Source organism: Hyla sarda, chromosome 7 (genome assembly GCF_029499605.1).
Source record: "Hyla sarda isolate aHylSar1 chromosome 7, aHylSar1.hap1, whole genome shotgun sequence".
NCBI classification, from domain to species: domain Eukaryota; kingdom Metazoa; phylum Chordata; class Amphibia; order Anura; family Hylidae; genus Hyla; species Hyla sarda.
The window spans coordinates 34,940,312-34,951,588 of record NC_079195.1 but is presented as its reverse complement, the minus strand read 5'-3'; the positions used below and the strand labels follow the sequence as shown (position 1 = coordinate 34,951,588).

General features: G+C 45.8%; 1 long non-coding RNA gene across 1 annotated transcript in view; it reads left to right on the top strand.

The window, feature by feature from the left end:
* Positions 1-5,405: 5,405 nt before the first annotated feature.
* LOC130282493 (uncharacterized) overlaps positions 5,406-11,277 on the top strand; it is a 47,096-nt gene continuing 41,224 nt past the window's right edge. Inside the window, exon 1 of the long non-coding RNA XR_008846421.1 lies at positions 5,406-5,500. This is a non-coding gene — a long non-coding RNA (uncharacterized LOC130282493). The remainder of the gene's footprint in view (positions 5,501-11,277) is intronic.

The window sequence follows — 11,277 nt, the reverse complement described above, 5'->3', positions numbered from 1 at the left end:
TGTGGTGTAGTATAGTGGATCTCTCCTGTGTGGTGTAGTATAGAGGATCTGTCCTGTGTGGTGTAGTATAGAGGATCTCTCCTGTGTGGTGTAGTATAGAGGATCTCTCCTGTGTGGTGTAATATAGAGGATCTGTCCCATGTGGTGTAGTATAGAGGATCTGTCCTGTGTGGTGTAGTATAGAGGATCTGTCCTGTGTGGTGTAGTATAGAGGATCTGTCCTGTGTGGTGTAGTATAGAGGATCTCTCCTGTGTGGTGTAGTATAGAGGATCTCTCCTGTGTGGTGTAGTATAGAGGATCTCTCCTGTGTGGTGTAGTATAGAGGATCTGTCCTGTGTGGTGTAGTATAGAGGATCTCTCCTGTGTGGTGTAGTATAGAGGATCTCTCCTGTGTGGTGTAGTATAGAGGATCTCTCCTGTGTGGTGTAGTATAGAGGATCTGTCCTGTGTGGTATAGTATAGAGGATCTGTCCTGTGTGGTGTAGTATAGAGGATCTCTCCTGTGTGCTGTAGTATAGAGGATCTCTCCCGTGTGGTGTAGTATAGAGGATCTGTCCTGTGTGGTGTAGTATAGAGGATCTCTCCTGTGTGGTGTAGTATAGAGGATCTCTCCTGTGTGGTGTAGTATAGAGGATCTCTCCTGTGTGGTGTAGTATAGAGGATCTCTCCTGTGTGGTGTAGTATAGAGGATCTGTCCTGTGTGGTGTAGTATAGAGGATCTGTCCTGTGTGGTGTAGTATAGAGGATCTCTCCTGTGTGGTGTAGTATAGAGGATCTCTCCCGTGTGGTGTAGTATAGAGGATCTGTCCTGTGTGGTGTAGTATAGAGGATCTCTCCTGTGTGGTGTAGTATAGAGGATCTCTCCTGTGTGGTGTAGTATAGAGGATCTGTCCTGTGTGGTGTAGTATAGAGGATCTCTCCTGTGTGGTGTAGTATAGAGGTTATGTCCTGTGTGGTGTAGTATAGAGGATCTCTCCTGTGTGGTGTAGTATAGAGGATCTGTCCTGTGTGGTGTAGTATAGAGGATCTCTCCTGTGTGGTGTAGTATAGAGGTTCTGTCCTGTGTGGTGTAGTATAGAGGTTCTGTCCTGTGTGGTGTAATCTGGTATGTACATGTTGTTCCAGCACACATGATACAATGTATTTACACCATGACGCTCTGACGTATATGTAAATGAGTGAAATGTAATTAGTTCAGGGTCGTGTCCTTTCTCCTGAGATATGTGGAGATGGGAGCAGGAAGTACAGGGCTGCACACAAATGACCTGATATAAATGGCCATGATTATAGGAATATTTGAGGACAGACCTGGCAGTAAGCATTCTACCTATTCATACTGGAGCTCCATAGACTGGTAAAATCCTCTCAGATTTAAGTGAACAGAAAACTTAGCACATTGTCATGGCATAAAGCAAGAATTTCCCTCTCATCCTTATAGACACCATCTTAATGTAGTTACTTCAGAATATCGTACAACTCCACGATTATTTGTTGTGTAGGGAACTATCCTGCTCCATCACACCCTTGGCCTGCACCATCACACCCTTGGCCTGCACCATCACACCCTTGGCCTGCTCCATCCCACCCTTGGCCTGCACCATCCCACCCTTGGCCTGCACCATCCCACCCTTGGCCTGCTCCATCCCACCCTTGGCCTGCACCATCCCACCCTTGGCCTGCACCATCCCACCCTTGGCCTGCACCATCCCACCCTTGGCCTGCACCATCCCACCCTTGGCCTGCACCATGCCACCCTTGGCCTGCACCATCCCACCCTTGGCCTGCTCCATCACACCCTTGGCCTGCACCATCACACCCTTGGCCTGCACCATCACACCCTTGGCCTGCACCATCCCACCCTTGGCCTGCTCCATCCCACCCTTGGCCTGCACCATCCCACCCTTGGCCTGCTCCATCCCACCCTTGGCCTGCACCATCACACCCTTGGCCTGCACCATCCCACCCTTGGCCTGCTCCATCCCACCCTTGGCCTGCTTACCTTACACTGACCATATCCTAATCATCTTGGCTGGTTCTAGACAACTAATACAACTCTATGAGTTGGCAATGAATCTTTTACCTACCTTCAAATTCCCGGTAGGCCGCTCGCTTTGCGGGCCGGCTAGCACGGCAGTATCAATGAAACAGGACCAATGTAGGAGTCGGAGGCAGTGGCTAAAGCCAATCCTCCTCCAGCTTTCATTCATTGCAACAACCCTGCTCGCTTCCCTCGGCCATCTGCATCGGAGCAGATATACCTTTTTGCTACCAGGCAGAGGCCCCTCCCCAGATGTGCTGCCGTACAGATATGGCAGCCGCGTAACGACGTCCCCAAAGTCACAGTTGTCTGCGTCACTATGCCTCACGTCATTACGCGGCAGCCACGTTTGTACGGCAGCCGCACCGCTCGTCATCTGCTGGAGGGGCCTCTGCCAGTAGGTACAGGTATTGCCGGCTCCTAAAGCAGCAGCATCGTCCTTGCCCTTGTGTGATGCACTGTAGGCTACAGCCACAGGGTGAGTGGAGAGTACTATCTGCCTCCTGGGGGGTTCTAACTGCTTACTGGGGAGGCCTATTCTAAAAATCCAAGGGGACCACCTGCCTACTGGGGAGGGTGCCAAATCTGAGAAGGCTACCTGCCTACTGGGGAGGGTTTTTTTTTATCTGGGGGGGGGGGGTTACCTGCATACTGTGGAGGGAGTCTAATCTGAGGCGGGCTACCTGCCTACTGTGGAGTGGGTCTAATCTGAGGGGGCTACCTGCCTACTGGGGAGGGGAGTCTAATCTGAGGGGGCTACCTGCCTACTGGGGAGTGGATCTAATCTGAGGGGGCAACCTGCCTACTGGGTAGGGGGTCTAATCTGAAGGGGCTACCTGCCTACTGGGGAGTGGGTCTAATCTGAGGGGCCTACCTGCCTACTGGGGAGAGGAGTTTAATCTAGGGGGCTACCTGCCTACTGGGGAGGGGGTCTAATCTGAGGGGACTACCTGCCTACTGGGGAGTGGGTCTAATCTGAGGGGGCTACCTGCCTACTGGGGAGGGGAGTCTAATCTGAGGGGGCTACCTGCCTACTGGGGAGTGGGTCTAATTTGAGGGGGCTACCTGCCTACTGGGGAGTGGGTCTAATCTGAGGGGGCTACCTGCCTACTGGGTAGGGGGTCTAATCTGAAGGGGCTACTTGCCTACTGGGGAGTGGGTCTAATCTGAGGGGGCTACCTGCCTACAGGGGAGGGGAGTCTAATCTGAGGGGGGGGGGGGGTTAATCTGAGGGGACTACCTGCATTCTGGGGGGGGGGTCTAATTTGAGGGGGCTACCTTCCTTCTGGGGGGGTCTAATCTGAGGGGACTACTTGCCCTCTGGGGGGGTCTAATCTGATGGGACCACCTGCCTTCTGGGGGGTCCAATCTGTTTACTGAGGGGTCAAATCTGGGGCAACTAACTGCTTACGTACCTGGCTACCTAACTAGCAAAAATGGATCTTTGACAACACACAAAGGGGGAGATTTATCAAAACCTGTCCAGAGGAAAAGTTGCTAAATTGCCCATAGCAACCAATCAGATCACTTCTTTCATGTTTCAGAGACCTTTTCAAAAATGAAAGAAGCGATCTGATTGGTTGCTATGGGCAACTCAGCAACTTTTTCTCTAGACAGGTTTTGATAAATCTCCCCCTAAGGGTATGTTCACACTGAGGAATTGGGGCGGAAATCAAGCAGAAATTTTCTGCCTCAAAATATTGTTACTTTCCCACAAGAAATCACAGAGATTTTGCGTGGAATTCCGCACAGGAATGCAGGTTTCATGCGGAGGAGGAGTCTCAAGTATTTCTATTCATAAAATTTTTTTTTTTTTCATGCGGAAATTCTGCGCGAATTCTGACCAATAACATTGATCTCTATGGGAGAACGAAGCTGATTCCGCCTGAAAGAAAGAACAAGTTCTTTCTTCACGCGGAACATACTTCCTCGTCAGAATTCTATGGGGATTTACATACAGCTCTATGGGGATTTTCACTGCTGAATGATTTGGAGAGGAAAAAGCGAGCAGAATTACTCGTGGAAATTCCTCTCCAATTCCTCAGTGTGAACATACCCTAAGGCCTTAAAAAAGTGTTTTTATTAATAAGTGCCAAATCACAGCAGTTTGAAAATGAGCAGGTAGCTGGCTGGAACGTCGCTTGCTGTGATTGGGCGCTTGTTTTTTTGGGATGAAATAAAAACACACTTTTTGTAAGGACTGCAGAAAGATCCTTTTGGCTATTTATTGTAGGAAACTTCTGACCAGGGATCTGCGTACAACGCTAATATTATGTTTTAGTATCGGATTGTGCTGCTTTTCTCCCTATTTGGCTACCTAACTACTTACCTAGCTAGTTACCCATTTGCCCTTTTAGTCAGCGGGACACCAAGAGGGGCATTATAACAGATCAGGGCCTATAGATGGGGAGATTATCTAGCATGTTTGTCCTGCAGATACCGAAGAGATCTGAGGTGACTACCTTCCTACTGGGGGATAGAGCAGCCACCTTTCTTGTAAAAAAAGAATACCGGCCATGCTAATTTGCATAATTAATTATATATGCGTGACATCACAGGATACACACATGCGAGGGAAATTTGGTCCTATTCTGACCCCTATAACTTTTTTATTTCCCCTTATACGGGCCCGTTTGAGGGCTAATTTTTTGCGCCCCGATCTGTAGTTTTATCAGGACCATTTTTGTTTTGATGTGACTTTTTGATTGTTTTGTTTTAAATGAAATTCGAAAGTTGCAGTTAGTGACTAACTACAACTCCCAGAATGCCCTGATACAGCCTGTGGCTCAGCAGCTGCCCCAAACAAAAACTACAACTCCCAGCATGTTGGACTATATAGTAGTATATAGTAGGGATGCACTGATATATCGGCGGCCAAAACATATCGTCCGAAAATAGCTATTTTGGGGAAATGACGAAACAACTAAAAAATTGCCGATAATGACCCAAGACCATCCCAACTCACCATCTCCCGCTGGCCGATCCGCTCCGGGGCCTCTGCAAGCTCCGCTTCCCTTATACCATTTACCAAATAGAAAAACCTGCTATTGGCTATTTCAAAATGCAATAGCCAATCGCAGGTTGGCTTTTGGACCCGCCCTCTGCCTGCTGAAGGAGTAAGTTCTCCTTCAGGTCCGCTCCTCTGCAGATAGTGGGCGGGTCCAATAGCCAACCTGCGATTGGCTATTGCATTTTGAAATAGCCAATAGCAGGTTTGCTATTGTTTTCAATTAGGGCCGGCGCAACCCATAGACAGAATAGGCCGCTGCCTCCGCACCCTGGTTGCCTGGTGACCAGCCAGGTCCATACCGCCCGCCAGCCTCTGGTTCCTTAGTAAAAGCCCCAAGGCCTACAGGGCTGTAGTTGGTGCGTCCTGGGACCGACCGACCGCCCGACCGCCTGGGGCCGAGAAACCCCGGGCACCATGCAGCCATGTATCCCTGGAAGTTGGAGCATAGCAGGTACCGGCATGGTGAAGCCCTTAGGGTTAGTGGCCTCACATGGGGCAGCAGCATGTGCACTGCGCTGGGCACTATCTCTGCTGTAGATTTTCAGGGCATGCTGGGTATAGTAGTCCATCAGCCATTGATTGTCAGCCTGTGTCTGACTCTATTGTTGTAATTTAATTTATTAAAGGGACAGGTACACTTTGGCTTTTATAAGGGGCTATTGTGGTGTTTCCCAAACAGAGTACCTCCAGCTCTTGCAAAACTACAACTCCCAGCATGCCCTGACATGCTGGGAGTTGTAGTTTTGCGACAACTAGAGGCACTCTGAAGGTTTGTTACAGTGTGTCACCCCAGTAGTAAGGAGATTACATGAGGAGGATGTTTGTTACAGTGTGTCACCCCAGTAGTAAGGAGATTACATGAGGAGGAGGTTTGTTACAGTGTGTCACCCCAGTATTAAGGAGATTACATGAGGAGGAGGTTTGTTACAGTGTGTCACCCCAGTATTAAGGAGATTACATGAGGAGGAGGTTTGTTACAGTGTGTCACCCCAGTATTAAGGAGATTACATGAGGAGGAGGTTTGTTACAGTGTTTCACCCCAGTAGTAGGGTAAGGCGTGTCAAGGGGCGGAGCCAATGGGCAGAGTCAAGGGGCGGCAAAATGAGCTTTTGCCTAGGGCGGCAAAAATCCTTGCACCAGCCCTGGCTGCATTTTACCAGAAGACGGGGAGAAGTCTTTTTCGGTTTCGGCCGGACATTTTTTTTATTTCGGTTTCGTTTCGGCTCTGAAATTTCCATTTCGGTGCACCTCTAGTATATAGTATAGGTCAGTGTTTCCCAACCAGGGGTGCCTCCAGCTGTTGCAAAACTACAACTCCCAGCATGCTGGACTATATAGTAGTATATAGTATAGGTCAGTGTTTCCCAACCAGGGGTGCCTCCAGCTGTTGCAAAACTACAACTCCCAGCATGTTGGACTATATAGCAATATATAGTATACGTCAGTGTTTCCCAACCAGGGGTGCCTCCAGCTGTTGCAAAACTACAACTCCCAGCATGCTGGACTATATAGCAATATATAGTATACGTCAGTGTTTCCCAACCAGGGGTGCCTCCAGCTGTTGCAAAACTACAACTCCCAGCATGCTGGACTATATAGCAGTAGATAGTATAGGTCAGTGTTTCCCAACAAGGGGTGCCTCCAGCTGTTGCAAAACTACAACTCCCAGCATGCCCGGACAGCCAACGGCTGTCCAGGCATGCTGGGAGTTGTAGTTTTACAACAGCTGGAGGCACCCCTGGTTGGGAAACACTGGTATAGTATATAGTGCAACATTCCGGGAGTTGGAGGATTGGTTGAATAAATATCGGCCATTGCATTGCTGGTATTTTTTTTATATAAAAATACCGGCATGGTGGCCATAATACTGGCTGTGCCGGTAAAATACAGGCCAGGTGGCAACCCTACTGGGGGAGGGGAGGCTGACTTGTAGGGACTACTTATCTACTGTGGGGGGGGGGGGAGGCTAATCCACAACTGTTGTGGGAGACATAATGAGGAACTTACTTACCCCAGTGTTACTGTGCAGGGCACTACGGGGGTGGGGTGGTTAGGGGGCAAGCACTGTTACCATTTTGAAGACTATAGATATGGAGATTGTATATGGGAGGGATAAAGTTGGAAAATGTTCCCAGGGGCCCATGTGATACCAGTTATACCCTTGGCTGCAAGTCTATAAAGATTTTATGTAATGGCCTGGCTGGCCGGAAGGGCGCAGCATCAAGTCCGCAACTCAACAGAATGGAAGCCTGACAAATCAAATGCCAGGTTTCCCTCACAGGCTGCAGTGCTTAGAACCTGTGTAGTGAAAGCCTGGTATTTAAAGGGGTACTCCGGGGGAAAACATTTATTTTTATTTTTTTTAAATCAACTGGTGCCAGAAAGATAAACAGATTTGTAAATTACTTCTACTAAAAAAAATCTTTACCCTTCCAGTACTTTTAAGCAGCTGTATGCTACAGAGGAAAATCTTTTCTTTTCTTCTTTTGTCTTGTCCACAGTGCTCTCTGCTGACACCTGATGCCCATATCAGGGAACTGTCCAGAGCAGCATAGGTTTGCTATGAGGATTTTCTCTTGCTCTGGACAGTTCCTGATACGGGCATCAGGTGTCAGCAGAGAGCACTGTGGACAAGACAAAAAAGAAATTAAAAAAGAAATGAATTTCCTCTGTAGCATAAAGCTGCTGAAAAGTACTGGAAGGGTAAAGATTTTAATACAAGTCGTTTACAAATCCGTTTAACTTTCTGGCACCAGTTGATTAAAAAAAAATAAAAAAATGTTTTCCATCAGAGTACCCCTTTAATTTACCAGGCTTCTGTCATATATGTTGCGGCTGCACCCTTTGACCTGTGGTGCTGGTATGCAGTTATTTCCAGGGCTGTTTTTTTTTTTATCCCCAGTCCGGCCCTGACAGTGACCTGGAGCCACAGCTATAGTTTAGAAGGGATGGAGAAGGACTTTGCAAGGTGCTATGAGAGCATAGGGGTATGATCACACTGCAGAATTTCTTCGCACGGAATATCGCACAGAGTTTCTGTTGTGCGAAATTCCACCACTGAAATTGATCCGCCAAAAGAATAAACACGTTGATTCTTTCGGCAGAAGCCGCAAGCAGAGTCCATTAGTTTAAAGGGAAAGTGATACCACATGTGCCCTACCACAACACATATCACAGTGACCTGCAACCACAGCTATAGATAAGGAAAAGGAGGGAGGGAAAAGGGGACTTTGCAAGGTGCTATGAGAGAGAGAAAAGTACGGATCTCTCTGTTGGCCGGGGATCTAAGAATAATGCCCCCGCTTTCCCGACTCTCATGATCGTAGCGGGTCTTAGGAGTAAGACCCGGCGCGATCGACAATTTTTGACTTGTCCGATCAACAAGTCAAAAAGTTATTTTTAATGACATCAACTGCAGCACAACAAGGACTGGGTTACACTAAACACTGCTGAAGCCTAGCCTGAGATACAAATGGTAAATACAAAAGGCAAATGTTTTTTTTTTTATTCCATGTGCAGCATGTCAACCTAGATAGCAGATTACCCATGTTTATTTTGTGTTCAAATGTTGCGGCCAATTAGCGGTACTTCAACTAATTACCGCATGCCTATAGCAAACTGTATTAAAAAGGACGTGTTTTACCGTGAATATGCTAATCAGTGTAAAACGCAGCATCTGCAGTAAAAGTCAGCAAAAACGCACGCAGTAATTCGTTACGGTATCTCTAATTGTTCTCAAGATGTGAACACAGGCTTAAAAATGGGACAAAAGCTGCAATAAAATCTTCACACAAACGTTTTCCTCCAGACTTTTTTGATTTTATGATTTTTCTTTTCCACTTTCCATGACAGCTTCATCATTTGGGTGAAATATGTTGTTGGAAATTCTCTCAACAAAAAACACGTCCTTTACATGTACACTTATTCTCATAGCTCATTCTGGGCTTTTTATTTTAAAATGTCCTTTAAGTCCACCACTCCTGGAGTCTTTTGTACAGCTATTTCTTTATATGCATTGTTACCTCCTGCCTGATGAAGAGACCGAACAGTAGGCAGCCTTGAAACCTTGCTGTTTAAGGATCGTTTCTTTTATTTCTTTCAAATATCTTTTTATTATTATTATTTTTATATATATATATATATATATATATATATATATTTTGCAGGGTTTTCAGTTAACATAGATAAAAGGTACAATGAATAAAATACATGGTTTAGCCAGTAAAAAGATATCGTAACTGCAAGACATATTTTGTTTCATTTATTAAGAGCAATAGAGTATATTTTCAATAATTCATGCACAATTGCCCCCTACTGGCTGTAAACTGGTAATGCTCCCAAAACAGTTCACAAGTATACCAAGCTAGTAAAAACCAGGACCAGATCACAAAAAGGATACAATTAGCATGTGCCCTAAGGCATCCACCTCCCTGCCTGTCTATGTAATTTAGGGACGCAGCCCATTTTGGCCTTAACCTTAAGGACCAGGCCATTTTACACCTTAGGACCGGAGCGTTTTTTGAACATCTGACCACTGTCACTTTAAACATTAATAACTCTGGAATGCTTTTACCTATCATTCTGATTCCGAGATTGTTTTTTCGTGACATATTCTACTTTATGTTATTGGTAAAATTTTGTCGATACTTGCATCGTTTCTTAGTGAAAAATTCCAAAATTTGCTGAAAAAATTGAAAATTTTGCATTTTTCTAACTTTGAAGCTCTCTGCTTGTAAGGAATATGGATATTCCAAATAAAAAAAATAATTTATTCACAAATACAATATGTCTACTTTATGTTTGCATCATAAAATTGACAAGTTTTTACTTTTGGAAGACATCAGAGGGCTTCAAAGTTCAGCAGCAATTTTCCAATTTTACACAAAATTTTCAAACTCACTATTTTTCAGGGACCAGTTCAGGTTTGAAGTGGATTTGAAGGGTCTTCATATTAGAAATACCCCACAAATGACCCCATTATAAAAACTGCACCCCCAAAGTATTCAAAATGACATTCAGTCAGCGTTTTAACCCTTTAGGTGTTTCACAGGAATAGCAGCAAAGTGAAGGAGAAAATTCACCATCTTAATTTTTTACACTCGCATGTTCTTGTAGACCCAATTTTTGAAATTTTACAAGGGGTAAAAGGAGAAAATTTATACTTATATTTGTAGCCCAATTTCTCTCGAGTAAGGACATACCTCATATGTCCATGAAAAGTGTTCGGCGGGCGCAGTAGAGGGCTCAGAAGCGAAGGAGCGACAAGGGGATTTTGGAGAGTACGTTTTTCTGAAATGGTTTTTGGGGGCATGTTGCTTTTAGGAAGCCCCTATGGTACCAGAACAGCAAAAAATCCCCACATGGCATACCATTTTGGAAACTAGACCCCTTGGGGAACGTAACAAGGGGTAAAGTGAACCTTAATACCCCACAGGTGTTTCACGCCTTTTGCATATGTAAAAAAAATTTTTTTTTCACTAAAATGTGTGTTTCCCCCCAAATTTCACATTTTTGCAAGGGTTAATAGCAGAAAATACCCCCCAAAATTTGTAACCCCATCTCTTCTGAGTTTGAAGGTACCCCATAAGTGGACCTGAAGTGCACTACGGGCGAGCTACAATGCTCAGAAGAGAAGGAGTCATATTTGGCTTTTGGAGAGCAAATTTTGGTCGGGGGGCATGTCGCATTTAGGAAGCCCCTATGGTGCCACAACAGCAAAAAACCCTCACATGGCATACCATTTTGGAAACTAGACCCCTTGAGGAAGGTAACAAGGGGTACAGTGAGCATTTACCCCCCACTGGTGTCTGTCAGAACTTTGGAACAGTGGGCTGTACAACATTTTTAATTTTCACAGCCCACTGTTCCAAAGATCTGTCAGACACCAGTGGGGTGTAAATTCTCACTGCACCCCTCATTACATTCCGTGAGGGGTGTAGTTTCTGAAATGGGGTCACATGTGTTTTTTTTTTTTTTTTTTGCGTTTGTCAAAACCGCTGTAACAATCAGCCACCCCTGTGCAAATCACCTCAAATGTACATGGTGCACTCTCCCTTCTGGGCCTTGTTGTGCGCCCCCAGAGCACTTTGCGCCCACTTATGGGGTATCTCCGTAGTCGGGATAAATTGCATTACAAATTTTGGGGGGCATTTTTCCCTTTTACCTCTTGTCAAAATGAACAGTATAGGGCAACACCAGCGTGTTAGTGTAAAAAATTTTTTTTTTTAC